The sequence below is a fragment of the Dama dama genome, chromosome 18 (genome assembly GCF_033118175.1).
Source record: "Dama dama isolate Ldn47 chromosome 18, ASM3311817v1, whole genome shotgun sequence".
In the NCBI taxonomy this organism is placed as follows: domain Eukaryota; kingdom Metazoa; phylum Chordata; class Mammalia; order Artiodactyla; family Cervidae; genus Dama; species Dama dama.
Window position 1 is genome coordinate 105,292,978 of NC_083698.1, and position 17,946 is coordinate 105,310,923.

General features: G+C 39.6%; 1 protein-coding gene across 1 annotated transcript in view; it reads left to right on the forward strand.

Annotated features, from left to right (window-relative positions):
• The window catches only part of CNTNAP2 (contactin associated protein 2), a 2,213,955-nt gene that overhangs the window by 1,421,280 nt on the left and 774,729 nt on the right, over positions 1-17,946 (forward strand). The gene's annotated exons all lie outside the window — the stretch shown is intronic.

Consider the following 17,946-nt stretch of genomic DNA (forward strand, 5'->3'; position numbering starts at 1 on the left):
TGTTAGGCTAAACGGTGAAGTGTAGTTTGACACTGAGTTTTTTGTGTTTTTTTTTTTTTTTAAGTCCACCTTCTGATTTGAACAGTTAATAATTAGCATTAAAAAAAATCAGCATGTAGAGGAAAAAGTAGAAGTGAAATTGAAAGGTTGAAGTCCACAGAAAGAGCTGGCCCATGAAGAAGCCGCCACAAGAACCTAGACTGGGGAAGTTTAGTGTCGCCTCTCAAACCACTCACACTGTACACGGGAGGGGAAGCGCAGAGGCCACTCCAGACCCTGCTCCACAGCAGAGTGATTCAGTTATACACATATGTATCCTTTTCATATCCGGTGACGCCGACTCAATGGACGTGGGCTAGAGTAAACTCCGGGAGTTGGTGATGGACAGGGAGGCCTGGCGTGCTGCAGTCCATGGGGTCGCAAAGAGTCGGACACGACTGAGCGACTGAACTGAACTGAACACCATGGGACCTTGTTTGCCCATTCTTTAAATTCCAGCTTGCCTCTGCTAATCCCAGACTCCCGGTTCATCCCGCCCCCAGCCTCCTCCCACTTGGGAACCACAGGTCTGTGCTCCATGTCTGTGAGTCGTTTCTGTTTTGTAGATAAGTTCATCTGTGCCATATTTTAGATTCTACATACAAGTGATATATGGTGTTTCTCTTTCTGACTTATTTCACTTAGTGTGACCATCGTTAGGTCTGTCCATGTTGCTGCAGATGGCATCCTTTTGTTCTTCTTCTGTGGCTGAGTAATATACCATTCTGTAATTGTACTTTATCTTCTTTATCCATTCATCTGTCAGTAGACATTCAGCTCGCTTCCATGTCTTGGCTATTGCGAATAGCGCTGCTTTGAACATAGGGATGCCTGTATCTTTGTGAATTATGGTTTTGTCCAGATATATGCCCAGGAATCAGATTGCTAGATCATGCGGCAGCTCTATTTTTAGCTTTTGGAGGAACTTCTGTTTTGTTTCCCATGGTGGCTGCACTATTTTACATCCCCACCAACAATATAGGAGGTTTTCCTTTTCTCCACACCCTCTCCAGCATTTGTTATTTGTAGATTTTTTAATGATGGCTAGAGTCGGACACGACTGAGCGACTGAACTGAACTGAACTGATTCTGACCAATGTGAGGTGGCCTCTGTATTATTTCTTAAACTATATATAAAATCTACATTATCTAAAAGATAAAATGCAATTAAAATATGTAATAGACACAGAAACAAGAAAAAAATGTGAATTTCTTCATAGACTTTGTGAAAAGGAAAAAGAACATTTAAATGTACCTCTAGGATCCTTTCCCTAGGTTTTTCCATTCATATATTTACTATTTTGTCAAAAAATTGTGTCATGTGAGAATAAATTGATATCATAAATGGTGTTCACAACTTATAATAAAAACAAGCACTAAAAGAAGTAAACAAATATAAGTAATTTTTCTGAAGAGAAAAGTAATGGAATTGTGAAGAATGATTTATTTTGGATAGAGCATTTAAAAAAAGAAAAACCTCCCTAGGAAGCAACATTTTAGCCAAAATGTAGCATATGGATGAAGACAAGGCACTCAAAAAGATGAGGAAGGAAGAGAAGCCCTGAAAATTTACACTCCAAGGCATGAAAAAAGTCATTTTCTTCTAAGAAAGGAAAACCCAAGTGACTGAAGCATAATAAGACTGTAGGGGCCCAAAATGAAGTGGAGGAGACAGGCAGGGGCAAAGCAGACCAGGAAGTAAGGATGGTGGTACTGGGGGGAAGAAAAGATTTTTATTTTTCAATTATATTTCAATGTAGCAGGTGGGAAGCAATGGAAAGGTTTTAAACAGGGGAATGAGTGGGTCTCAATTAAAACTACTGAGGCAGGAGGTAGATGGGCCCCCCAGGGTAAAACAATTGGAGATTCATTTTCTATTGACAGAAACTCCAAAACAAGAATAGCAGGACAATTGAAGGAGGAGAATGGGCCTGTTTAGACCTCATCTTTCTCATTTCCGAAGTCAGGAGCCCTCCCCAACCACACATGCACAGAAAAGGCTCCTTGCAGGCCAAAGGGGAATGATGTCAAGGGATGTTCTACCCAGATGCCTCTTTGGTAGATTCCATCTTGGCTAACAGATAGGTGTGAACAGGGAGGATCCTGAGATACACAAAATATGGACTGCAAACCAGGCAAATCAAAATGACTGGCCAAAGGAAAACCAGAAGAAATGACCCATAAAAGTGATTCAAACTGCCATGAGGGTGTGACTCAGTGACTGACTGGGAACCCATGCCTGGCTCCAAGCTATTTCAAGCCAAGGCCACCCAAGATCAATACCAAGATCAGTACCACTTTGAGTACCACGAATGACAGGCTGAAAGCACTGCACCCAGTTCTGAAGCTATAATAAAGGTCCAGGGAAGAAAAGATGCTTCTTTGGAATTGGGTGGTGATAGATTAAGTGATGAATAAGTGATGCAGTTCAGATGTACTTTGAAGGTAGTATTGTCAGCAAAGACCCCGATACTGAGAAAGATTGAAGGCAAAAGAAGAGGGAGGAAGAGAATGAGATGGTTAGATAGCATCACTGACTGAATGGACACAAATTTGAGCAAACTCTGGGAAATAGTGAAGGATTTGTGAAGGATGGGAGAAGGATGGTTGAAGAGTGTTATCAAGAATAACTCCTGAATATATGGATTAAGTAACTCAGTGAATTACAGTGCCATTTTGGAGACATGCAAAATAAAGGAAAGAACAGATTTAGAAGAATTTGAAGAATTCAGTTTTGACCTATTTAAATATGAAGTGCTATATGCCATCTCAGTTGAGGTGCAAATTTTGCAGTTTAATAAGCCCTGAAAAGATGTTTGGGTTAGAGATAAAAATGTGTTAATTGTTAGCATGTGAATATATGAGAAAAGATAATATTACTTAGAGGATTGTAAACTGGGAAAAGGTATCCCAGGAATGTAGTCCTAGGAACTCAATAGATAGATTTCTAGTGATGAAATATTCTTTGTGTAAAAATGTAATAAGTAGAGGAAAAGTGTCTAAGAGAATTCTGGGGACAAATGGGTCATCCATGTGGATATTGAATTGACTGTTTGGATCCTAAAGACTTTATAAAGAAGATTGGGAGGATGGAGAGAGACTTTGAATCAATGAAAATATATATAATGAATGAGAAAGGCCCCTTGATCCTTCTAGGTTAGACTCCTCCCATCCTCCACGAACCCCACCTCTTGTTTGTGAAAAAGCTTTGTCTCCTATGCCTTCTCTTAGTTCCAAAGAGAAAATTTAATCAGAGAAATGACAAAATGCAGAAACAAAAGAAAATAATCAAGGAAGACAAAATAAGAATAGTTTTAGTTCAGTCCTCAGTCATATCTGATTCTTTGTGACCCCATGGACTGCAGTATGCCAGGCCTCCCTGTCCATCACCAACTCTCAGAGTTAATTCAAACTCATGTCCATCAAGTCGGTGATGCCATCCAACCATCTCATCCTCTGTTGTCCCCTTCTTCTCCCACCTTCAATCTTTCCCAGCATCAGGGTCTTTTCAAATGAGTCAGTTCTTTGCATCAGGTGGCCAAAGTGTTGGAGTTTCAGTTTCAGCATCAGTCCTTCCAGTGAATATTCAGGACTGATCTCCTTTAGGATGGACTGGTTGGATCTCCTTTTAGTCCAAGGGACTCTCAAGAGTCTTCTCCAACACCACAGTTCAAAATCATCAATTCTTTAGCACTCAGCTTTCTTTATAGTTTAGCCTTAAAATAAAGTCAAGACATTTAGTTCTTTTTTAAGGGCTATAGATAATATCCAGAGCCACCTCCTTGAGTTATTTTGCAGATACAAAAACCTCCACCAGATGGAAAAAGTTAGCTGCATGCTGACCAGCAGTATCTAGATCCCAGACAGGTTGTAACAAAAGGTTGATTATTGAGATACCCGAAACATCACTGTGTTACCTCACCATCAACCAAACAGAGAACTGTGCAGGAGCTGGTCCTGCACCCTAGGACCCACACCCCTCATGTTGCCTTTAAACATTTCTTACCTGAAAGCCATTGAGGAATTCAAGTTTTTTGAACATAAACTGCCCGTACTTCTTTCTTGGTGCCTTGCAATAAACGCTGTACTTTCCTTCACCACAATCCAGTCTCGGTAGACTGAGTTGATCTCTACAATGCCCTCTCTTCTTAAAAAAAAAAAGAAAAGAAAAACTCTGTTATTTATATGAAACATGAAAGAAAAATATCAACTACTCACATAATGTAGAGACAAAACCCTCTTGCCTCAAACAAGCTTGAATTTACTCATTTCTTGGCCACATTTGACATAAATTGGCACTCTTCATTTCTTATCATAAAGCAGTTCTTCTACTATGCAATTCTCCTTTTGACTATCTATACTTAAGTGCTTCATCACTTGGAAATTAGGGGGTGCCCTAAATGACACATCTCAAGCACTCAGTTGACACTGAGGAGAGAATATATTCATTGAATCTTTTGTAGAAGAATCCATCATTCTGTGCACGTCAAAGCCTGGTTTCCTCTTTAAGATCTTAGGGCACATTATAAGATGTGGTCATTGTTATCCTCACCCTCCACCTCAATTTCTATTCTCTCTCTGAAAATTTGGTGTCATAAATATAATTTTTGATGAATGCATTTTATCATATATTTATAATATTTATCTCTTTCATTTGAATACTTTTCTAACACTTCAGCTTCTTATTTCTATTTTCTTAAGATGCTTATCAACATTTTCTAGAAATCTTGAGTTTTTATATTTAAAGCTTCATTTAGTTCTCTCTTCCCAGTGATTAATAATATCAATAGTAAATAAAGCTAGATCCAGCCATTTTCCTTGGAAAATTACTGCTTATCCTTAAATCAAAAACAGTGCTTTCCTCAATATTCTATCCTTGAATTCATCTTTATAACTCTCTTTGCATTCATATTTAATTTTTTAAAAATTAAGTAAACATCTGTGCTGTTTGATGTGATGTTTAAATTCCAAGTAAGGAATATCTCCTGCATTCTTCCTAGCACTACTTTTGTAGTTTTATCAAAAAACCATTAAGCTTGTTTACATAATTTGTGCTTTATAAAGCCCTGGGATTTAGCTGATCAAATTCTATTATCCTCTATAATGGTAAAAGCTGTTCATGTCTTTTTAATCTAATATTTATAGAGAGCTTGTTACTCAAGTTCCTAAGCACTTGCACTCAGTAATATAATTTTATTTATCATGTGCCTCTCAGAAGTTTCTGTAGTGCAGTGTAGGGGGCGGGGGTGGCCATGGGCTGTTGGGGCGGGACTCTTGGGCTCTAGTAGAAAGAATCATGAACCTGCCCCACACTCCTTGTTGCCATCACCACCACCCACCACCCCTCAGCAAAGCAAAGCAGTTCTTTCTCTATTTTCTGCTTTCAGTAGCACCAATTTATTATATCATAGTTTTCATGGGTCAAGACTCTGCCACAGGTTAGCTAGGTTGACTGCTCAGGGCCTCACAGGCTGAAATGAAGGGGTCAGCAGGGCTGTGATCTCGTCTGAGGCTTGGCATCGTCTTCCACGTTTGTTCAGATTGTCGACAGAATTAAATTCCTTCAGGTTTTAAGACAGAGGGTCCCATTTTCTTGTTGGCCATTTGGCTGTGGCTTGCTCCTAGAAGATGCTCCCAGCCACGCCTCCTTCTCATGTCATGACAATGGGAGAATCTCTGACCTCTCGACTCACTTTCAAGAGCGCATGTAATTAGGCCATGCCTCATAATCACCCAGTATAATACTCGTTCGATTAACTCAAGTCAACTAGGGGGCCTTGCTGACACCAGCAAAATCTCTTCACTTTTTTTGTTTGTTTGTTTGTTTGCTTTGTTTTTTTGTACCAGCTAGTCATTTTATTTTATTGAAGGATAATTGCTTTACAATGTTGTGTTAGCTTCTGCTGTACAAGGAAGTGAATCAGCAATATGTATACACACATCCCCTCCCTCTGGAGCCACCCTCCCCACCCCACCCACATAGGTCCTCACAGAGCATAGAGAACCTTTGCTATATAGGGTAACATAACCGCAAGAGTGATAACCCATCATATATATACATTTCTCACCCACACTCAAGGAATAGGGTCAGGGCGTATACACCAGGGTTTGGGAATACTGGGGGAATGCTTTGTGTTCTTTCTACGCTCTGCATACTATTCATAATTCCAGCTACACAGAGTCTCACCTATTGAGGAACAGTGCCACACTTAGTTTGTAAAAATTTAAGATTTATTATTTATGACTTGTGGTTTTCATCATATTGGTCAAAATAGGAAAACTTGAAAACATAGATAAGCAAAAATAAAAATTGCTTACCAGCTGAGATTAGAACTACTAACAGGTTAGGTGATGTGTGATAAGATTTTATATTTTATGCTTATAGTTATGTATATAGTATTGAGGGAAATCTAAATGCTGAGCACTATTCTAAGTGGATCAGACACACTGACTCCTCTAATAGTTCACAACAACCCCATGGAATATGTACTATCACTTGTATTCCCCTTTTTGGGTGAGGAGACTGAAGCTCACAGAAATTAAGTCCTAAGTTGCGCATCTAGTGGGTTATGGAGACTGACTTCAGTGTGGTCTGGAGCCAGAGTTCATAGCTGCTGTGTGTGCACGTGTGTGTACATGCATGATGTATGTGTGTGAGTGCCCGAGTGTGTGTGTTACTCATCCTCGTGGCCAGACATGTGCATACTCCTCATTTTGGATTCTGTAGTCTGATTTAAAGGTGATTTCTGAAGCGAGCATCTCTTATTCATGTCTTTTCATTATCATTAAAACTTCCTTACATAACTCTAATTCATTATCTCTGGTAGGACAGCATTTTTGCCATAAACTATTTACTTCTTAATTGTCCCGCTGATGCCTTGGGGTTTTTAATCAGAGAACACACTTTAAATGAAATCAGTTTATAAACCATTAAGCAATTATTATCAATTTTAGCTCTTAATTCAGCCAGGAGTATTTTATCTGGTACAAATTTCTGAGAGCTTTTATAGAATTAACTTTTGTATTTCTTGTGTACATGGGTTAATTATTCCTTAGGTTTTAAGCCTGACATTTTCCCCTTTTTTTATTGTTATAGAGTTGCTATACATCACTGTGTCAGTTTCTGGGGTACAGCAAAGTGAATCAGCTGTACATACACATGGAACGCTACCCAGTGCTCTGTGGTGACCTAGATGCGAAGGAAATCCAAAAAAGAAGAGACATATATGCCCGAGTTTTAGGACGATTTAAATCCTATTCCCAATGTCTAGTTACTTTTTCAGTGTAAAATCTTAAACTGAATCTAACAAAACCTGGCTTGAGGAGGTAATGAGATTGAATGGAATTGTATTGCATATCATCAGTAATATTTAATATGATTGCAGCACCTCATTCCCTGTTCTTGCAAGGAAACTGGCTAGAAATGAGGACACACACGGCTTTCTTCTTCTCTTGGAAAGCTTATTAACATCCGCAGGCCAGGCGGCACTATGCTTCTGCCCCTTCATGTTCCTGGAGTGTCATGCACTGTCTCTCTGATGTATTCACATTTTAAAGTATAAGCCTCAAAACACTGTCTTCTTCCATTTTATTCCCTCCACTCATTTTTATTTTTTCCCATCAAAGGCATTTGCCCTCGTCTTTCTGTCTCCTAACCTAGTTCACTTCCTCTGTCGTTAACATTAACCCGCACATAGAATAGTTCTCCTGTCTTCTTTCACATCGTCGCCTTTTTGTAGACTTCTCACAAGCTGTCTTTGTTATAAACCTTTGTAATCACTCAGCAACTCCTGCTTCACGCGCTCAGCTATTTCAGTTCCTCACAATCAGTATAAATCTTTGAATTCAATTCTGTTCCTACAGTTTCAATTGAAAATCTAGGAACCAACTCAGTGATCAAACGCAGCCTGAAAGGAGAGCTCGTTTCTGTAACTGATGACCCACCCGCCCAAGACTCCCATTCAGATTCCCACTCCTATTCCACGGATGACTTCTACCTGCCAAGGTTCCTTTGAAATCTCTTCACTGTGTGTCAGTCACAGTGATAGGTTAATACTATAAAAGTCCTCAAGTGGTTTTCGAACTTTAAATCAAGGAAGGCAGAGGGGAGCTACAAGAGGTCTGGTGAAGCCCACGCCGTCAGACAGGACCCAGGAAGGAAGGCAGGGTGCCAAGTGAAACCAAGCTGGAGTGGTCTTAGATCGGGAACAGTCAGCTCAGCCACCTCTGAGCCTCCAAAACGGTACCCCAATGCAAATGCCCCACCTTCAAATTTTTGTACACACCTGCCTAAACAGTATTTTAAACACACTGCGTTTTTGGTGCTTTGAAAGCACTGTCTCGGTTGTGCGATTTCAAAACCTGCTCAAAAACGGAGAATGGCTTCACACTGTCTATGACGGTTTGGCTTCCTCTGTCATTTGGGGTCTGAAACTCTAGTCTAGTTTACAGATATCAGCTTGTGCATCCGACAGGTGGAAAGAAGGGGAAAAAAAAAGGCTTTGGGACATCCAGTTAAATCAGCTCAAAGTGCAGAAAATACCTCACACTTACTAGGAATTCCTCCCTTCTGACTAAACTTAAAGCCACTGTGCCCGAACTCCTATCTTTCCAGTCCCTAGGTTTTCCAGTTTGCTGAGTCACCTTTCATTCCTTCTCAGTAAATCAATTTCCATTTCGAAAGACTCCTGGCAATTTTAGCAAGAGAATCTCATGTAGCAACTGGTCTGTCTTTTCATCTTTCCTCTTAGTCTAATTGATGCAACTGAGAAACTTAAATAATAAACTATACCTAGTAAGACACATTGCCTAAACTGGCAAATATTGGAGTCCTGTTTCTGGGATTGATTTAAGCAGAAGCCCTAAATCTCATCATGCCCAACGTAAGTGATAGCCACATGACTGCATTTGTCTCATTTATGACAAGTGAGAAAATATCTGAAAAAAGGTATACCTGTGAATGAAGTTGTCAGAAATCTTCTTGTGGTGTTTATGGGCCGAGGAGGTCATTAGGGCTGAGCCTCCCCTCACACAAACATTAACCTTATATCCTGTTTCTACTCATATTTTTGAACAAAATCAGCACTGAAGCATAAGACTGTATAAGAACTTACTAGATCCTCATCGTGATCATCATCACAGTTATTCCTTTTATGATACATGTGTGTGCTTAGTCGCTTCTGTCATGTCCAACTCTTTGTGAGCCTCTGGACTGTAGCCTACCAGGCTCCTCTGTCCATTGAATTTTCTTGGCAAGAATACTGGAGTGGGTTGTCATTTTCAGGAGATCTTCACAACTCAGGGATCAAACGTGCATCTCTTGCCTCTCCTGCATTGGCAGGAGGATTCTTTACCACTGGAGCCTCCTGGGAAGCCCTTTGTGATGTAGAAATATGTGTGGCTTATTTTCTCTTCACTGGAACCATATTTGCCCCTTCTGTTTCTAAGCTCACTTGGTGTACCTATAGGTGTCAGGGCTGAGAGATGGTAGCGTGCTTTTGACAGGTGAACTAATGCACTAGCTCAGAGGCCCCCAACCTTTTTGGCACCAGGGACCGGTTTCACGGAAGACAATTTTTCCACAAAGGGTGTAGTGGGGAGGGTTTGGGGATGATTCAAGTACATTACATTTATTGTGCACTTTATTTCTACTATTATCACATCAGTGCCATCCCATAAGATGTTAGATCTTGAATTTTATTAGTGCATTATCGCTGCAAGCCAAGTACAGCGTAGAATCCGACATATTGTGCTCTCAGTATTTAAAAGACTATAAAATTATAGAGGATGTCTTGCTGATGTTTCCCGTTGCTCCAATCCAAACTGCTTGCTCTCTCTATCTGGGGCATCCCTCATCATGAAATCTCCCCTCACCCACCTGTGTTTATTCACCCAACAATTTCCTCATCTCCCACTATGTCAGACCTCATGCTTCCCATTTCCTATGTCTTTTTCATATTAATTTATACCCTCATTTGGGGATAGCACATTCTCTGACAATTTCTCGATCCTTTAATACAACCTATCCTTCTCCCTAAAAATTAGAAGAGCTTTCTTTTACTCCCCAATATTCTGAAATTTCAAACAGGTATTAGGATAGGTCTGTTTTCATCCTTGGGCTAGGTGCTTACTTTCACACTTGGCAACTCCTCAAATCTCTTTTTATTTTTCTATTTATGATTGATTTTTCTGCTTTCTCCTTCTAGAATGATTTTCATCCTGGTTTTAAATCAAAGAGCTCCTTTTTGTTTTTTGGAAGTTCCATTTTAATAGCATACTGTTCTTCATATCTGCAGACTCATTATTGTATCTCAAGGATAATAACATTTTTTCCTTCCCCTCAGTTTTCTCTGACTTCCTTTATTCTGCTCATTTTCTCTCAAATTTTTTGTGTCCTAGAATCTCCTCAGTTACCTGCAGATTCCTAATAATTACTAGCTATGTGCTTATTATTAAGAGTTAGAAGGTCTTGTTGATTTTTAACTTCACTCTTTGTTATAGCATCACCAACTCAATGGACATGAGTTTGAGCAAACTCTGAGAGATCATGAAGGACAGGGAAGCCTGGTAAGCTGGGGTCAGAAAGAGTCAGACATGACTTAGTGACTGAACAACTACTTGCTTAGAGTGGCCACGTGTCAATATAATCCCATCTTAATTTTTTTTGCCCTGATGTAGCTATAAAGAGCTCTGCCTTTTGCTTTCAATACTGTCCTAGTTTGAATATGTCTGTGCACTTATCATATATATTTATGAATGTATATGTATACATAAATATACTCTGGATTTACTGGAGTTTTAGGAGGCAAAAAGTTAGATGCCAGTCTTTATTCAACATCTTAACCAGGAATTCTCATATTGATTTGTAATTCTCTGATTTAGTGCCTTAGAACCAGTCTTCTTAAACACAAGTTTTAAACATTTATTAAAATGTGAAAATTGTAATATCAATTAGTATTTCCTTATTTGTTCAAAAGATGTTATCATTTTAAACTGTTTATTGTTGACTCTGTAAGAGAGAATGTGATAGACTCCTTCATCTATTGTAGTATCCTATCCATTTCATCTGTTCCTCACCATAACCCAGGGAGGTATTAGTATTCCAATTTTGAAGCCAGGTGAACTGAGACACAAACAGATTTTAAAATTTTCCAAGCAGCTAATGAGTGTTTAAACATCTTATGATCCATGGGTGCATCTATAATACAGTTTACAAAAAGCTGTTTGCATAAAGAATATAGGTTTGAATGAGACCAACAGTGAGAGAATGAGAGGCTTCCTTATCTTTTAGTGGCATAAATGTGTCACTTTTTACCTTTTTAATAGATTGACGCATTCTAGAAACCCTTGGTTCTTTTAACTAAAATAATATAAATTATTATTGCTATTCTTATTTAAAAATCGTCTTCTCCTTTTGTGGTTAGCTGGCATCTAGGATGTAAGATGGGATGTCTGTATTGTTCGCTCCTGAATCCAGCAGTGTCTGGTGGATAGTTGGCACTAATAGATAGATGCCTTGTTCCAAATAGACCTGTGCTACTCTGGCTTTTTAGTACATATAAGTAGCTGCCATTAGTAAGAGATAGATGAGTATGTCTGGGGTTTCCCAGGTGGCACCAGTGGTAAAGAACCAACCTGCTAATACAGGAGACATAAGAGACGCAAGTTTGGTCCCTGGTCTGGAAGATCCCTGGAGGAGGGGATGGGAACCCACTCCAGTATTCTTGCCTGGAGAATCCCATGGGCAAAGGCACCTGGTGGGTTAAAATTCATAGGGTCACAAAGAGTCAGACACCACTGAAGTGACTTAGCATTCACTCATGAGTAGGTCTAAGTAACTTCTCCATCAATCTCAGTTCGACGTAAGACACAAGTGTGAGACAAAAGTCTGCTCACCTACAATCAGAAGGCAAATGTTTATTAGCAATAGGCTCAAAAGTTGCCCTTACAACGTGTTCTTTAAATCTGAAAGTCCAAACTCTCTATCCCATTAATGTTTCCAGATTTTCCTTGTGTGGATGCTTCTCTCACAGAAAATACGAAAACATTCTATAAACAAGATTGAGTTTACTTTATAATTGGAATCAACCAGAATCCTCTGATTCAATTAATGAAAAGAACTATATAAGAACCCAATCTTGGTCCTATGAAAAGTAAAAGATAAGGGGCTCTCTGGAAGAGGGTGACAGAAGATAAGATGGTTGGATAGCATCAACAATGGACATGAGTTTGAGCAAACTCCAGGAGACAGTGAAGAACAGGGATACCTGGCACGCTGCAGTCCGTGGTGTTGCAAGAAGCTGGACACAACTTAGTAACTGAACAACAACAATGGTCTCCCTAGATTCCTTCTCCTTCTGATGCAAGAGTCAGGAGGAGTCTCTATTTTACCCAACCAATTTAGATGAACCTCGGTAATCTCATCAATAAAAACACATCCCCCAAATCATAACTAAAATTAATTTATGCTAATTAATAAAGCATGAAGTACTAAGCAGTGGTAAATGCAACATATACACTTGTATCCACTTCTGAAATCTTATGTTTTTTTTAAATGCTCACCAACCACCCATAATGTGTGTGTTTTTGTTTGAGCAAGCCTATTTTGCCAAGTCTTGGGTATAAACTATCTAATACACATGCAATTATATCAAACTGTCTTTGTGGACCACAAAACATGTGAATAACCATCCAGGCCACCTACCAAAAATTTGTAAAAGAAAGTTCGTTGATATAAGCTATAAATTTGGGAAAAACTTGCCAAAGATGGTTACTTTAACATTGTTCAGTTCAGTTTGGTCGCTCAATCGTGTCCGACTGTCTGCGACCCCATGAATTGCAGCACACCAGGCCTCCCTGTCCATCACCAACTCCCAGAGTCTACGCAAACCCATGCCCATCGAGTCAGTGATGCCATCCAGCCATCTCATCCTCTGTCGTCCCCTTCTCCTCCCGCCCTCAATCCATCCCAGCATCAGGGTCTTTTCCAATGAGTCAACTCTTTGCATCAGGTGGCCAAAGTACTGGAGTTTCAGCTTCAACATCAGTCCTTCCAATGAACACCCAGGACTGATCTCCTTTAGGAAGGACTGGTTGAATCTCCTTGCAGTCCAGGGGGCTCTCAAGAGTCTTCTCCAACACCATAGTTCAAAAGCATCCATTTTTCGGCACTCAGCTTTCTTCACAGTCCAACTCTCACATCCATACATGACCACTGGAAAAACCATAGCCTTGACCAGATGGACCTTTGTTGGCAAAGTAATGTCTCAGATTTTTAATATGCTATCTAGGTTAGTCATAACTTTCCTTCCAAAGAGTAAGCATCTTTTAATTTCATGGCTGCAGTCACCATCTGCAGTGATTTTTGGAGCCCAAAAAAATAAAGTCTGACACTGTTTCCACTGTCTCCCCATCTATTTCCCATGAGGTGATGGGACCAAACGCCATGATCTTAGTTTTCTGAATGTTAAGCTTTAAGCCAGCTTTTTCACTCTCCTCTTTCACTTTCATCAAGAGGCTTTTTAGTTCCTCTTCACTTTCTGCCATAAGGGTGGTGTCATCTGCATATCTGAGGTTATTGATGTTTCTCCCGTCAATCTTGATTCCAGCTTGTGCTTCATCCAGCCAAGCATTTCTCATGATGTACTCTGCATATAAGTTAAATAAGCAGGGTGACAATATACAGTCTTGACATACTCCTTTTCCTATTTGGAACCAGTCTGTTGTTCCATGTCCAGTTCTAACTATTGCTTCAAGACCTGCATACAGGTTTCTCAAGAGGCAGGTCAGGTGGTCTGGTATTCCCATCTCTTTCAGAATTTTCCACAGTTTATTGTTATCCACACAGTCAAAGGCTTTGGCATAGTCAATAAAGCAGAAATAGATGTTTTTCTGGAACTCTCTTGCTTTTTTGATGATCCAGCGGATGTTGGCAATTTGATCTCTGGTTCCTCTGCCTTTTCTAAAACCAGCTTGAACATCTGGAAGTTCATGGTTTATGTATTGCTGAAGCCTGGCTTGGAGAATTTTGAGCATTACTTTACTAGCGTGTGAGATGAGTGCAATTGTGTGGTAGTTTGAGCATTCTTTGGGATTGCCTTTCTTTGGGATTGGAATGAAAACTGACCTTTTCCAGTCCTGTGGCCACTGCTGAGTTTTCCAAATTTGCTGGCATATTGAGTGCAGCACTTTCACAGCGTCATCTTTCAGGATTTGAAATAGCTCAACTGGAAGATGGCGGAGGAGTAGGACGGGGAGACCACTTTCTCTCCTACAAATTCATCAAAAGAATAACTGAACACAGAGCAAACTTCGCAAAACAACTTCTGATCGCTAGCTGAGGTCATCAGGTGCCCAGAAAAGCAGCCCATTGTCTTCGAAAGGAGGGCTGTATAGTTGGAGAAGTCCTGAGACTACAGGAAGAATAAAACTGAAATCCAGAGGCAGGAGACTTAAGCCCAAAACCTGAGAACAACAGAAAACTCCTGACTACAAGGAACTTTAAGTAATAAGTGACTGTCCAAAAGCCTCCATACCTACACTGAAACCAACCACCACACAAGAGCCAATAAGTTTTAGAGCAAGACATACCACGCAAATTCTCCAGCAACGCAGGAACATAGCCCTGAACATCAACATACAGGCTGCCCAAGGTCACACCTAACACATAGACCCATCTCAAAACTCATTACTGGGCACTCCATTGCTCTCCAAAGAGAAGAAATCAAGTTCCATGCACCAGAACACTGACGCAAGCTTCCCTAACCAGGAAATCTCGACAAGCCAATCGTCTAACCCCACCCACTGGGTTAATCCTCCACAACAAAAAGGAACCACAGACCTCCAGAATACAGAAAGCCCACTCCAGATACAGCAATCTAAACAAGATGAAAAGGCAAAGAAATACCCAACAGGTAAAGGAACATGAAAAATGCCCACCAAGTCAAACAAAAGAGGAGGAGATAGGGAATCTACCTGAAAAAGAATTTAGAATAATGATAATAAAAATGATCCAAAATCTTGAAAACAAAATGGAGTTACAGATAAATAGCCTGGAAACAAAGACTGAAAAGATTCAAGAACTGTTTAATAAAGACCTAGAAGAAATAAAAAAGAGTCAATTACAAATGAATAATGCAATGAATGAGATCAAAAACACTTTGGAGGGAACCAAGGGTAGAATAACGGAGGCAGAAGATAGGATAAGTGAGGTAGAAGATAAAATGGTGGAAATAAATGAAGCAGAGAGGAAAAAAGAAAAAAGGATCAAAAGAAATGAGGACAACCTCAGGGACCTCTGGGACACTGTGAAACACCCCAACATTCGAATCATAGGAGTTCCAGAAGAAGAAGACAAAAAGAAAGGCCATGAGAAAATACTCGAGGAGATAATAGCTGAAAACTTCCCTAAAATGGGGAAGGAAATAGCCACCCAAGTCCAAGAAACCCAGAGAGTCCCAAACAGGATAAACCCAAGGCGAAACACCCCAAGACACATATTAATCAAATTAACAAAGATCAAACACAAAGAACAAATATTAAAAGCAGCAAGGGAGAAACAACAAATAACACACAAAGGGATTCCCATAAGGATAACAGCTGATGTATCAATAGAAACCCTCCAGGCCAGAAGGGAATGGCAGGACGTACTGAAAGTAATGAAAGAGAATAACCTACAACCTAGATTACTGTATCCAGCAAGGATCTCATTCAGATATAAAGGAGAATTCAAAAGCTTTACAGATAAGCAAAAGCTGAGAGAATTCAGCACCACCAAACCAGCTCTTCAACAAATGCTAAAGGATCTTCTCTAGACAGGAAATGCAGAAAGGTTGTATAAACGTGAAATAGCTCAACTGGAATTCCATCACATCCACTAGCTTTGTTCGTAGTGATGCTTTCTAAGGCCCACTTGACTTCATGTTCCAGGATGTCTGGTTCTAGGTGAGTGAACACAGCATTGTGATTATCTGGGTCATGAAGATCTTTTTTGTACAGTTCTTCTGTGTATTCATATAACATTGTTCATATACTGGCTAAATGTAAATAAAGCACAGCATTATGTCTTCAGAATAGTTATCATCAGTGATGTTCCTATACTTATTAATCATAACTCCGGACCACTCCTTCTGGTTATTAACTGTAGTTCTAGGCCAACATGGACACCATTTTCCTTTACATTCTGTTTTGCTCCTTTCTTTCTTTCTTATGTTCTTATTTCCACAGCCTCCCCTACAGTGTTCTCCTTTGGATAGAAGACAAGAGATTTGACATGACTTTAACATTTTAATGTAATGTTACCTCTCCCAATGGTATTTCCATTTCAAAGTGAATAGCAAGCAGAATCAAAATATCAAGGAGGTATTTTCAAACAGAGCATTTTCAAATGTTCTCTAAGATGTTCCTGCCTGTGTATACAGAAAACAATAGCCCAAATGATTTTTAAAGACCTTCTGTGTGAAGGTTTTGTTTGAGAGCTGGCAAGCCCCATATCTATTACTAATTACTCTTACCTTTGCTTCAACATCTATTTTATATCAGTTTGCTATTATTTCCTACATTCCACAAACAAAGGCTAGAGGAAGATGAGATCAGAGACAAAAAATCAAATTAAATATTACATGGAAACAAAATATAAAGGAACACACTGTGCAATAGAATAATTACTCTCTCAGGGGAGAGAATCATCTATTATCTATCATAGTTCCACCACCACTACTCTCTCTGACTTCTGTCTTCCCTTTGAAAATTCTAGATGCTATTTATTGAAAGATTCAATATCCCCACAAACAATATTCATTTTTAATATTTGAAATCCTAATCTCCATTCCTGGGTGAAAGTGAAATACTGTGACTCTCATACAACATTTGACTACTTCCTCCATACGGCAACATGTTGTGAGAATCTGTGTGTATTTAGGGGTGCTGTCACTTCATGACAAATAGATGGGGAAACAATGGAAACAGTGACCGACTTTAATTTTTTGGGCTCCAAAATCACTGCAGATGGTGCCAACAAAGGTTCATGTAGTCAAGGCTATGGTTTTTCCAGTAGTCAAGTATGGATGTGAGAGTTGGACCCTAGAAAAGACCCTGATGCTGGGAAAGATTGAAGGCAGAAGGAGAAGGGGACAACAGAGGATGAGATGGTTGGATGGCATCACTGACTCGATGGAAATGAGTTTGAACAAGCTCCAGGAGTTGGTGATGGACAGGGAAACCTGGTGTGCTGCAAACCATGGGGTCGCAAAGAGTCAGACACGACTAAGCAACTGAGCTGAACTGAACTGAAGAACCCTGAATGCTTAGAATCTTCTGTGAATGCTGGAATTGTGTTATCATGTTGCCTGTTGGCACAGTACAGTTTTGGCTGTCAGTAATTACAATCCTGTTTAGATATTTTTGCACAGTATTGGAAAGTAAAAGGGGATAATAGTTTTTGCTACTTAAAAGAGGAAGGTAGAAACTGTGTTTAGAAGAGATTTCCTGTGAAAACCAGTGATATTTCTTTTTCCCATTTCAAGCCCTGAGCAGAAACCTTATGGAAACATCTGGATGGACTGTTATGGCCCCACTGAGGACCTGACTGTGTTGCAATGCCATTAAAAAGAATTTTTGGTGCCCGTTCAACCTGTCTTCAGCTTTACAGACATGGCCTTATTTGTATTGATCACTCTTCCTTTCATGGAAGCATAATAAAGGAAAGAAAATGACATCCAAAAGGGTCAACTTGCTAAGGCTTTCATTTGCCTTATTCCTATATTACGGTGTTTTTATAGACCGCAAATCTATGGAAGATGTTCCCAGAGGATAATAATCTTGTTTTAAATAGGGCATTCATTTTCTGTGTCATAGTAGGAAATTATTTAGCATATAAATTACCCCTAAAATATAAAAAGCATTAAAATT